Here is a 13,263-nt window from a genome sequence, read left to right on the forward strand (position 1 = left end):
AGCCCACCTATTAGAAGCTTTTTCTCTGATTTTTGAAATCTAAACTTCAGATCTGAAAACCAGCCTGCAAGTGGCATACTGTCAAATGTCTACGTGTTATTTTTCCTGTCTCCTCTTCGCTTTATTAAATTGTTGTGGTCTGCACATGGTTTTTCCCTGGGGCCATGGATGCGTTCGGGTTCTCTGTTGCATTGTTAACTATTTAAGACTTAGACCCGGCTGAGATGGCAGGGGGGAAAGGCCGAGGGACTTGATCTCCTCCCTGCCAGAGTTCTCCGCTTTCACTGGCGCTGCTTACATTGAACAGCTTAAGAATAAGCTCCTGTGTGAGCCCTCGGAGGCCGAGGGGCATTGTTGAATTCAGAAAGGAATCGCTTTCTCTTAGTGATAATTTGAATATTTTGACAATGCTGCCTGGTTTGCGAACTTCGTGTCATGTGCGCCCTTTCTAGCGAAGCTGAGGAGAGCCCCTGCTTCTCTGAATTTGTGAATTGGCATTGTCCATGGGTGAGAGGGGTAGGAGCAAAGAAGGAATCATCCAGAAGAATTCTACTCTCTTGCTTTCATGTTTTTTCCAAGCTCTTAAAATAATTAATATTGGCCTTTGGAGACCACCCAATTAAACTACCACAATAAATGCTGAGCATTTTGAGATGAAAGATGGACCATGAAGACAATTTGTGACATGTTTATACATGCAAAGCAAGGAATACATTTAAAACAAATACTCTGGATGATTCAGAGAACCTACTCGCCTCCAGCTTTTTCCCTAAATTGTGGTGGCTTATTTTTAGACTTTTGTTGTCTGAAAATGGCCCTAATATTTCTATTTGTAACTTACAAGGAGGTTACTCATAATAAATGGACATTGCCTTTTTGATCAAATTAAGCAAACAGGCAACCCAGTGAATAAATCCCTTAGGTGAGATATAATTGGCTGTTACACAATAGATTTGCCTTTGTACTGGTAAAGAAAATCCCGAAAAGCTTTGCCCCTAAGAGTATCGACTGGCTGGAATAGTCTTAGCTGGAAGAAGCCGACTTTTATAATTAATTGGTGAACAGAGATACCTGTTTCCAAATGCTCATCAGGGATCATGGTGTGAAGCTAGCTGTAGACTTTTTCTGGAGACTTCATGAAAACCTAAGTTCCCAGGGCCTCAGCGCTGCTGACAGTTTGTGTTTAGTTTGTTCTGTGGCCTGGGAATGTGTATTTCTAAAAGATTGCCCTGGTGATGCTAACATAGTCGGGTTTGGTAACCACTGAATCATGTATGCAAATTGAAGACTTCAGCCTTTTCACCCTGCACATTTGATAAATCTATATGGAGATAGGAAGCTTTTGTTGAAAATGAGTGCCTATTGGTTGTTGCTGATTTTTTTCAATTCTTAATTTGCTTTAGGCTCTGTTATTGCATGGATTTGCATACCTGTTTTATGGTATTCTAATACTGTTGGTTTAAAAAAAATGCCATTTCCTCTGAATGCTCTTTTGAATATTTTATGTAAGCAATTTCTTGTGTTTTCTCTACTTGCAGAAGGCAGGGAGAAAAATCAGTGTTTTTCTAATCCACTTGCAAGTAGGACAAAGATTATAATATAAATACTTAAAGATCTTCTTGGGCAAGATTATATGAGCTATTGAAAATCTTTCATGTTAACAATATTATGAACTTTAGCACACCTTTTAAATATATCAGATGATCTCAATGTTTAAGACTTTTACCGTGTGGTATATCTGTGACATTTTAAGATTAAGGGTGGTGGGTCTATTGAAGTATTATACCCTAGGATTTTAAAATTTGAAATTGATCTATCATCTATTAAAGTACCTAGAAAGCAGTAGAGAATGTCCTCTGTACATTCACAATTGTGTGTGTGCGCGCGCATGTATGCTTTTGAAGTAAGCAAGCTCAAGTTGCCACATTGGGGGGGGGGACTGTTTTTCTTGCTTCACTCACTGAAGGTGTGCAAGATCTCTTCTTACAGGTTTGAGGCCTCAAACCTTCTGGGAGGACTCCCTGACTGCCTTGGAGCTGACATTTCCTGTCACCGAGTAGGTACGCAAGCTATGATTGCTTTTAAAAATTATTTCTATCTGAGCATGTGTATTAGTAACTGCTTGGAAGAACATAGTAAAGTAAGTCAAGGATGTGCAAGAGGCTCAAGGCACTTCAAAAAGGCTAAATACTTTTCCCCCTCAAACTGTGAAGTACCTTAGAATGGCATTGTTTTAACCTTTTCTTTTTAAAAAGCGTTAGGATCCTCTGTGTTTCAGGGAATCAGATCCTGCAATTAGCAACTTCTCACATCCTCTGCTTTCCCCCACCCACAGCCCTGATAATACCTGCAAATCTCTGGAATTTTCTGCTGTCAACCCGTCAGTTCAAAAGCTTTAAAGCTGCCCTATCTCCACTCCCAACTTGTGTACACAAGAAGAGGTGTAAAGGTTGCCTCCCATTTGTGGAAGATGTTGACTGATAAGCCTACAGGAGATGCTGGTCACGTACAAGTCGCCCTAGGGACTCCAGCTCCAGCCTCCTAGGCTTTGCTGTAAAAGCTACTGCCAAAGTCAGAGGCTGTGTAGACAGCTTAGCCGGGGGCAACGGCAAGGTGGAAGTGGGGGACGTTCCGCTTAGCTCAAAACACCCGGGTTAGGCCCCTGGTTACATGACCTTAAGGGAAGTTAAGCCTGTGCATTAGGTGCTTTGCTTGGTATAGTTCATTACCTGTTGCATCTTTTTCTTACCGCGTATGCACAAAGAACTTAATTCTCTGGACCTCAGTTTCCTCGTCTGTTAAGTGGGGCTAAAGATGCCTTTCTAGCCTATCTAACCAGGCTGTTAGATGGATGTTAGTAGACAAAGGAGCCTGAGAGAACTTTGAATTCAACTGAAATGTAATATTGTTTTACTAAATGTTATTTTGGTTCTGTTTGAAGTAGAATTGTCTTACTAAATAGTATTTTGATTTATTGGCCGAGAATTTGAAATCCATCCCAACGTGGCTAACATATCTACTAGGAACTGAGAAAGGTAGTTCTAATTAGTTGGGGAATGGGGTGGGGTCTTGCCATTTTATCTTCTGGTCATGGTGCGATTGACGTTGAAAGACTGTATGATAACCAGCTAGATCCTGGAATATGACTGCCGGTATTGGGTGGTGAGTCCGTGAGCTGAAGACAGAGGGTGGAGAACAGCCTAGGCCCTGTGCATCTCTGCAGCTGAGTGGGACAAGCCCAGGCGGCCTGGATGGGGCAGTTCTCTCTCAGCAGGCAGGGAGGGAAGTGAGGCATCGCTCTAGGCTACTGGGAAGGAGCAGCAAGCATGTGGCGGGAAATTGGGCCTTATTGTAAGGAAGGTGCCTGGCCCCCGGGGCGACTGGAGCACAGACCAGCGCATTGAAGCCCCGCGGGATGGGCTGGGGATGGACCACACATGTGGATTGCCGGGACAGCTACTTAGAGAGGTTCGCATTCCTCCGCATTGAACCAGCTATGATTGTAATGGTTTGTTAAACAAACAAAGGACCTAAAGCTGTGAATGGGGGAGAGAAAAGACTTAAGGTGAAAAGGAGAGGAGGCCCTGTTTGTTAGTGTTCCACTCTTTTTAAGCTCTCTCCCCCATTTCCTCAACATTCCTTTCTGCCTTTCAGAGAAGGCAGTGCGGTAACTTGCAAAAGTTACCGCCTCGTGTCTCCAGCCCTGTTTCCTTTTAAACTGGAAACGGGAGGAAATGTCTATCCCCTTACAAAGGCAAAATGAGAAACCGGGGTCGTCTTAAAGGAATAGGGATACATATTTTTATATTTCTGACCAAGTGTTTCTGGGTGAACAATTGGCTTGGCATCCTTTGAATTTATGGGATGTGCTGTGGAAAGGCAAAGAGAAAGTTCTCACTCAAGCACTGTCCCATAAAAAAGGCAGGTGGCCGCAGAGGTGGGCAGCCCTCTGCTCCTGGAGGGAGGGGAGTGAGCGTGGGCGTGGGTGCAGCAGTTTTACTTTTTTATCCCTTGACTGTGTACACAGTTTATGGTCAGGTGAGTTCTGGATGTTCATCCATTGAAAATGCTTGGGGGGGGGGGGGAGCTGTAAATCGTCTTTTAAAACTGCCAGTTACGTTTATGTCCATTCAGTTAATCAGATTAGGTCTCAGGACTTCCTTGTGGGGAAGAAAAAGGAACTATTTAGATTTTGCGAACAGTATTGTTACATGTGCTATACATTATCCCTAGGGGAGGGATTGTCCTCACTTGTAACTTTTGTGCACAGCAGTTTGTCTCTGCAACACCTTCCCTTTCTCTGGCTCGCAGGTTCCTCTGCTGGGCGCACCAGCCCCTGCAGTGTGTTCAGGGCACCGTCTCCTTTAGAGGCCCGTCTTCTGCTCCTCTTACGCTCACACCTGCCTTCCAGCCAAACTAGACCACGGGATCACACTGCCCTGTCCTGCTCCAGGCCTCTCTGCTTTTTACATGGTCTTCCCTCGGCCTGAAAGATACCGTCTCCCTTTTCTCCACCTGCTTTGCTCTAAGCCCAGTGTAGGTATCAAAATTATGAAAACTTAGAAAAGTACAGATATTCGGAGAGAAAAAACAAAGTCCTCTCTAATTTGGCCCCCCAGCAACCCTTTGCTGACACTTTGTTTTCTGTACTTTCAGTCCTTTTTCATTTTTTAAATTTAGAGACTGTTGTTTTAGGACAAAACAGTCCACTCAAGTCTTGAGCATCCTTTCCTGATCACACATTGTAACTTTCAGGGTTCTGTCAAGAGATGTGAACTCAGGAATCTGGCTTCCCATCACCCCTGTGACTTGTGAGCTTTTCTTGTTTCTTTTCCCAGCGTGAGCCTTTGCCCTCACACACTTCCTGGGAAGGAATTGGTCTTTTCTTTTTCCTAGAATAGTCACCGTATTAGGACAATAGACCCGGCTGATAATTAGGTAAGTTTGGTTCCTTGGTGCCCTGCTCTTAGAGTCCTAGGAAAGATCACCACTGTCAGCTATAGAAACACACCCCAAAGGCGTAAAGGGGGATCGTCGCAGCTTTGTTGGGAGGGAGGAGGGGGATATATTTCCAGCTGTCACAAAGGAGTATCCCTGCCACTGACTTTAATGACTAGAAAATCTTCTCCTAATACCAGAGGCTCTTGTCTGGATTTCAAGTCTGCGCTCACCCCTCCCCCTCCTCCCCCAGCGTGCTACCTAGAGTTCATTAACAGTCTTCCTGAAACATTCCTTCCCATCTCAGCTGAGAGCCAGGCCTGGGCGGCGCGCTGGCCTCTCGGGATGCACATACCTATTTTGCTTGCTTGGCGACCTTTGTCTGTTTCTTCCTAAATGTCCATGTTTAAAAACACCGTGTAAGAGGTGGGTTGGGGAGGCATGGGGAGGATTTCAGACTCTGTAAGGATACTTCCTTTCCCTCCCCACAGCCCGATGGATGTTAAGCCGAGTGACCATCCCGTCGAGGTGCCTTGGCCCTGTCTGGGGGGCCCTGGGCTGTGTAAGCCGCCCTGCTTCCATTCCATACAGGTGCGGGAGGCAGTGGGGTGCTTACAGGCTGCTTTCAGGTGACGCCTCTGGGAGCCTGGCTCCCGGTCAGCAGTCCCCTTTGGCCCTTGGAGGTTTGGTTTTTCTCAGACTTCCGCAGCTCGTTGAGGCATATACTCCTGGGCTTGTGCTGTTTGCAGTGCTTCCTCCCCTCCCAGTCAAGACAGAGCTACGGGCGTTCTCTCTCTGTCTGCCTGGGCCTCTCCCCAGCTTCGTGTAGAGTGGCTGGTCTTGACAAATTCAGTTACATGTTATCTTCCATCTGCTAAACACATTATAACAACAACAGGCTCCCATCTGTTTAAAAAAGAAAGAGGCCTACCTCTCCTAGTAGGAGAAAGTGGGCAACCAGACAATGTTTGAACTGTTAGGGTCTTGGTTTCTGCTGTCACCATCTAGAAATTATTTGGAACATCTCATCAAGTTTTTTAAAATGCAGACTGAATTCTCATTTTGCTTCTTTTTATCACCATGGACGTATCCCCTGTGGATAAGGGGGCCAACTGTAATAGATGCCTGTTGTCCCACTCCCTGGTCACTAGTCCTGGGATTACCTGCCCCTTGCAGTCTGGCTCCTGTGGTCTTTGTAGCTCTGGGAGGCTTAGATTCTGGTGCCATTTATGCCTTTGCTGTCACTGCCTCCTGTTCCTGTTGAGACAGTGCTTCACTGGCGTTTTTCTACTTGTTTCTACTACTCCTCTGTCTGCCTCTTAGCTCCACACAAACCTGGAGTTAGTGGCTGCCCTTGACTAAACAGGTTAGTCAGTCTGCTGAAATGTCACAGCAAAAAAGCCCACCTTCCCCCAGTGCAACAGAGCAAGCACATCACTGACACATCTTGACTTGGTCCCTCTCTCTCCAACCTGTCTGTCCCTGGTGCCTGCGTGTTTACCTTCGTGTCCAGTCATACTGAAGTCGTTACTTTCTAAAACATGTTTTTATCTGTTGTCTTTCACCATTTCCTTTCTGATCAATTTATAGGATGATGAGCATGATCCAGTCGAATGGGGAAAGTCTTGACTACTCTTGACTTTTCCTCCTCAATATAAAAGTTTAGAATGATCTTGTCAAGTTCCAACAAAGAACCTTGTTGAATTTTTATTAGAACTTCACTGAATCAGTATATTAACATGAAGATAACTAGATAACTGAATATTTCAATAATACTATCTGTATTTCTCTATTCATTAACATGATATGTTTCTCAATTTATTTAGGTTTTCTTTTATGTCTTTCAGTAGAATTTTATAGTTTCTCCATAACTATTTTGTTTATCTTTGGTTAGACTTAGATATCTTTGCTTTGTGGCTAATTAATTTTAAATTATATTGTTTGCTGGCATTTAGAAATGCAGTTGATTCTGTATTTTGACTTTTGTAACCAAATAGCTTGTCAGACTTCCTAATTCTCATATTCTATGCATGGATTCTTTGGGGTTTTCTGTATAGATAGTCATCTGTAAACATCAAAATATTTATTCTAATTTTAAGTCTTGTTATTGCTTTATTTTATGAACCACAACTTCTAATACAAATCTTTAACAAGAAACGGTGATCATAAGCACCTTTTTCATAAAGCAAAGATGGTAAACTGTTTCATTAACTTAAATGTTATCTCTTCTTTCCTGCTTCTTTGTCTAATGATATATATTTTAACTATTTAACCTATGGATGATTTTACTGTTAATCAGTCTCTGGGTTATATTAGCTCTGTTATAAAAGGTTGTTTCATGGTGCTAAATCTAGTTTTAGGTGATCACTAGAACTAACAAAGATGTAAAAATATCAGGTACCCTCAGAAGAAGCCACAGTGGCAAACACAAAGGTGCCTTAGAGTCATCAGGGGAGTTTATTCAAATGGCAGATTCTCAGATGTTCCCCCAGCAAGTCTGACTCAAATGCCTGCCCCTGCCCCTGGGGTCTTGCACTTGTCACTGCCCTTTTTGTTACTGTTTGTTGTTTTCTTTTTTTAAAATCCTGTTCTTCATTTAGGGATCTCTTGGTTCTCTCTAGAATATTAATGCTAGTTGTTTCTGAAGTTTTCTTTTTCCTCCATACAGTTTTTTTTTCTTCTTCTTTAACCTAGCTGCTTTTTTCTGCTTCTTCTGTGTTGGTTTTTCCTAGTCAGTGCTGGCCTCTGATTTCTGGTGATGCTCAGCTGCCTGACTTGGGAGTGGAGCCATAAAAAAGCTGATGGGAGCTTTGTGTACTTAGATAGGCTTTGTCAACAAGGGCTTCGTTGTAGGGTAATATGGGTAAACCCTTCAGGGCTGCCATTTGTCCTTGTCGTGAGCTCTTTTCTCTTGGGCTAGTCGGCTTTCCCAGAGAAGACTCTTTCAGTCTCCCGTCTTGGAGAGTATAATAGGCCTGGCTGCCATTGTTCTGATCACCGAATAGGGGAAGTATGCAAACTTCCACTTAATTCACCCTGTTTCAGCTCAGTACCCACTTCTCATACCCTCTGTCGGGAGGGGGTCAGAGGGCTGAATGCACTGCCAGACTTGAAACCACTCTTTCTGTTTCTATGCCCACATGCATCCCCACTTCCAGAAGTTCCTAGTGCCTAAATTTGAGCCTTTTGATGGTTGCTTCATAGTTTTTCATCATTGCCTTAGAATTCAGCTTTCTGAGGATAGCTAAGTCCGTTCCTGCTTGTTTACCTACTTTCCAGTTTCCAAAACGTTGTTACTGTTTTCTCCTTTCCTGTTATCTTAGGCTGTGTTTTTTGCTGGGGGGGGGGGGGGGGGGATGAATCTCATTAATACTGTTTTTTTAAATGTATTTATTTTAAATGAAACAAAGATGGATATTTTTAATGGTAAAAGGTACAATTCACAAAGAATATAGACATCATAAACCATTAGACACTTTCATTAATACTGTTTTACTAGAGTTTCAGGAGAGACTGGAGCTGCATACTTCCATTCAGTTTACTGTCTTTAACTCGACATTACTCCCACTACTTGTGACTAGGTTAGCACCCTGTCCTTTTTCCTATTTTTCTTAGTGCGTAGATTTGATGTTCTGAAGCTGCGGTATAATTTTCTCTCTAAATATGATATAAACAACTCACTTCAGCCTTCAAGCTTATTTTAGGCCTCATTTCTAAGAAAATGAGAGTTTAGTCACGGGTTAACAAAATGAAGTCTCTCCAGGTGACAGTTTAAAAGAGTCAGGAGGCAGCAAAGCTGATGGTTTGGCAGGCCAGGGAGGTGGGGCCTGGCTGTGTGCGGCGCTTCCCACAGCAGGCTGGCCAGGGGTGGAAGGGGGCCAGAGCCAGTGCCGCCCACCCCCAAGAGCAGATTGTTTCAAACACTTCAAGTGGACGTGTGTACCCAGTGGTGAACGGTCCTGGGGGGAACACAGAGGAACCCTCTGTGGAGGTAGTTTCTCACCAAGCCAGTCTTCTCTTTCTGAGCCTGGGTTATCCATGCTCGGTACCTCCACCATGGCCCCCGTAGCCCTAGTGTCTGTGGGCTCACCTGGACTTCTGTAATCGCTTCCTCAGTGATCCCCCGTTTCACCATCTCACCATGTGGAAGAGGTGCCCATTCCTCTGCCCAGGAATGACAAGGGAAGTAGCAGTTGGCCAGGTAGATCCTGGGTGGCAGGAGAGTCCAGGAAGGGGCATAGTGTGGAAAAGACAGAAGCATGAGGGATGTCAAGCATGTTGAGCAAATAGCCAGTGGGTTGATCTGCAGCCTCAGTTGCCTTTGAGCCGCTGTGGGGCAGAGGTCTGCAGACATGGCAGGGTGACAGGCTTTGAGGCTCCAGCCTAGAATACAACCTACCCACGATGTTTCTACCAAGTGGTGTGTCAGTTCAGGTGTTGTGGATTTTAATGATGGTCTGTTAGTACTTTATTGAGGATACACACACACATACGCACTTTAATAACAGATTTTTAAAGATGCTGACAAATGAATCCCTGTGATTTGGAAGGCATCCTGCCCGCTAGTCAAAAGGAAAGCCTGTCTTACATGATAGGATCTATTACATTATCATCTGTACCCCTATTTGAAATGAAATTTGTACAAATTGTTTATTGCTTGAATTTCCAAAGAACATTGTTATAGAGCCCTCCCCTCCCCTCCTTTTTTTAACCTTCACCTGATAAAATGCAGGGATTGAGGCATAAAATATATGGCCCGTGGCTTAGGAATTGTCAGTGACTTTGTGAAGTCAAACTGAACTGATGGCACAAAGAGGGATTTTTCTCTTTTTTCATCTAAGTCGGTCAGTGCCCTTTAATCTGTTTAAATCTAGAATCCCTTAGAAAATCTGAAGAAAGCTATGGTCCCTCTCCTCGCAAGAACTGCAATACACATGCCTCCTAATTTTCCATAGAAATTTGGAGAATTCAGAGTCATGGGTCCTGGAAGCTCTGCCATGGGCCCCACTTAAAAACCTCTGTTCTCAGTGGAGGCTGAAAAGCCAGCCACAGCCATCTGGTAGGGGACTCAACAGGCCTTGCATCTATAATCCTCAACCAAGTTATGAGTCCAGCCCTGGGAGCTCCTCTTTTACTGATTAGACATATAATGAGCCCCAACTCTTCTAGCATCTACATGCTCAGGTACAAGACCTATCACATTTCCCAGTACATATGCATAATAGAAAATTAGCAGTAGCAGCCACCTGGAGTTTCTGAGAATCTTCTTCCTCCTGCTGATATTTCTGGATGGCTTTTTCATGAGAGAGACTTGCTACAGGTCCTTCAAGGACTACTAGTGGTCCTTGCTACTAGTCCTTCTAGTCCTTGCTAGAATCCTTCAAATATGGAGGGGAGCACCTCTCTAGAAGCCTCCTGGAGCCAGATAAACAGGGAATTTCCACCTGCCCTGCTCCATGGTTGGCTGTTTCATATTGTGTGAGTATAAGAAGAAACTGAACTTTTAAAACTGACCTTAACACATTTATATAAAAGCCATCCTAGGTTTCAGGAGTATGAGAGGAAAAGAAATGCTTAGAACAGAACCTTCTTATCCACAAGGAATGGTGATGAATGGAGGAAAAAAAAAAAAAAAACAAGAGTACCCATGTTGAAAGACTAAAAATGGAAATTCAATTTCCTCCCAGAAATGGGCCTTGCATTGTGTCACTGGGGACAATGGAAATAGAAGCCAGAAGTCATGGTTTATTTTGAGAATGTTGTAAAACATTTGTCCCCCATTAGCTGATTGTGTTACGCAGCACTGGGGACGTCCTGGAACTCCACTTGTGCTCTGACCTCTCCCTCCACCGCCGTATACCACCAGCCCTCAGGGAACACAGTCCTTCCTGGCTGTTGCCATATATATATGTTCTTATTCCAATCTGATCCTCTCTCATCCCCAAAATAATCAGCACGAACAGAATGAAGCAGATGGCACAAGCCTTCTTTGGCACACGGGCAGATCTGTATCACTCACTCAGTATTTTTAGAATCAAGGGGATTGAAAATTATGTCCTGAGATGTTTTGGGGGAAGACTTACTCTCTTTTCCAGGGTGACAGGTGCTGAAATATTACCATATTTAAAGACTCAAATGCAATCTGTATGTCAGGTCACAGGGCAGACTGATGATCATCGGGACCATCCCTTTGTTAGCTCTCTGTTTAGGATTGTTGGCAGTTGGCCAAATAATAGAAAGTTCATCACAAGTCTGTTTTAAGGGTGTGGCCAGAGCTCATCAGGTTTCAAGGAAAGATTGGAATCAGCAGCAGCCAGCCAGTTCTGATCAAGTACATGGTGATGGGAGATGTTGTATTACCCACACAGCTTATTTTTTAAAAATAGCTGGGCTTTGATCCTCGGCCACAATGAATTTATAATCTGTTGGGAAAGGCTGTGTTTATAGAAGTTTGTGATTATATCATTAAAACAGTGTAAATATTTATATTTGAAGATCCATATTAATGAAATACACAGTTACAGTGAATGAAATGTTATTAACTACTAGTTAATTTGAATACATCATTTTAAAAAAAAGCCTTCCTGAAGAAACTAAGGAATGCTTACTGTCTTAAAGTAATTGAGTTCAACATGTGAGGACCAATTTTACATGTAGGATTGGACTGGGTGTATTTAACACAGAGACCTAAAACTAAAAAAGATAAGAAAAGTCTTGGGCAAAGACATTAATGTAATAAGTAAAATAAGTGTAAAAATGTTTCCATGACTTAATGTTTTGTTGTTCTCTGCAAGTTTAATGGGGAAAGAGTTGGAGGAAATGTCTCACATTTAAATTCAGTATAGTCATGTCTAAAATGCCTTGATTGTATACCCACCATCTTTGAAGGCCCGAGGGAAATGTAGTGATGTCAACAACTTGTTGGACTTTTGAATCTAGGGAAGTGACTGGAAAGTGGATTTGGGAAGCTTTATTCAATGCTAACAGGCAGATACTTTTCCTTTAATTGAAAAAAATCTGATTTTTCCTTTGTATTCTTGGTGTGTTGGTGAGCAAACCTTGGTATCTGTTGAGAAACAAAGACCTCGGGCCAGTTTTTACTTGCAACTTTGTATGTCCTGTGTGTGTGGAGCATGTGTATTATCCAGGCTCCTGGCTCCTCCATCTCTGAGTAACGGGTGATAAAGTATATGCCGGGAGAGAATGTGTTTCTCTTTTCCATTACATCCATAGCTGAGTGGTTCAGACTGTGTGCCAGTTTGCAGCTGATGGTTTCTACTTTTAATCCCAGTGTTTATAAATACTACCATATATTTGTATGGAGTGTTTTTAGATTACAGAGTGCTTTTAAGATTCATCTTGTTTCAGTTGGTTGTCCCCACTGGCTCATTTACATGCATCAAGTAAATATTACAAATGAGGAAACTGAAACTTAGGCGCTAACAAATGGATGAGCTGGAATTTGAACCAGGGAATCTGTCTACTATATTCATAAAACAAATGACTGGAGCTGGATATCCACTTGCTGTGCTTCAGGGAAATGCATGACGGTGGATCAGAGCGTAGCTGTGTCTGGAGAAAAGCGTTAGCCTTACCTTCACTTCTTGTGGCTCCTGTGTTTTCCAGCACAGGAGCCACTAGCCTTGTGTGGCGACTTAAATGACAATGTCAGTTTCTCAGCATCACATTTTGAATGTTCAGTAGCCATTCATTTCCATCACAGAAAGTTCTGTTGGACACTGGTCATTTCTCATAAATGCAGGAGTTGGGGAGAATCAATTTAGAGTATATATGCAGGGGGATTGGTGTAGATGAGAAAATGTTTAAAATCTCACCACCAGACCAGCTCCTTCTCTTGAGTGACTAATGCTATTTTGAGTTCAGCTATAAAGAGAACAAGAAAAAAAAGAATTTCAAGCTTCATATTGTGTATACATTTTAATCTCTTAAAATAGACCTGGAAAACACAGCAATCTCAAGTGAATGAGTATATTTAATGATGATGATAAATTCTGTGCCTTTTATGGATGGGCCAGTGTTATGGCCAGACTCAGGCTGGATGGAAAAGTAGGACACACCATGAATCCTGGCAGCAGAAACTCGGCCACACAGGATAGAATTCCTGGAAGGAATTACTTTGTCTGTGGCCAGGGTGCTTGGGATGCCTCAAGGCTGGGCCATGGGGTGACCTGGCACACGATGAGGGAACGGGGAGTTGGAGGGAGAGGGGTTTGGACGGGGCCGGGACAGGGGCTCAGTTCAAATCGTACTTGGTCCCAGAGGGGTCTCTGTGTGCTGCCATCAGAAAGGAGGTTTGGTGCCAAG

General features: G+C 43.2%; 1 protein-coding gene across 16 annotated transcripts in view; it reads left to right on the forward strand.

The window, feature by feature from the left end:
- PLAGL1 (PLAG1 like zinc finger 1) overlaps nucleotides 1-13,263 on the forward strand; it is a 91,619-nt gene that overhangs the window by 70,283 nt on the left and 8,073 nt on the right. For 11 of the 16 annotated variants that reach the window (XM_070461549.1, XM_070461552.1, XM_070461551.1 and 8 more), the window contains one exon: nucleotides 1,990-2,060. The exons of 3 other annotated variants lie outside the window; for them this stretch is intronic. The gene's annotated coding sequence lies outside the window, so the exon portion shown is untranslated. Of the gene's footprint in view, nucleotides 1-1,966; nucleotides 2,061-13,263 lie in introns of all 16 variants that reach the window. 2 more of the 16 variants (XM_070461555.1, XM_070461554.1) reach the window with 2 other exon arrangements.

This window comes from Odocoileus virginianus, chromosome 34 (genome assembly GCF_023699985.2).
Source record: "Odocoileus virginianus isolate 20LAN1187 ecotype Illinois chromosome 34, Ovbor_1.2, whole genome shotgun sequence".
NCBI classification, from domain to species: Eukaryota; Metazoa; Chordata; class Mammalia; order Artiodactyla; family Cervidae; genus Odocoileus; species Odocoileus virginianus.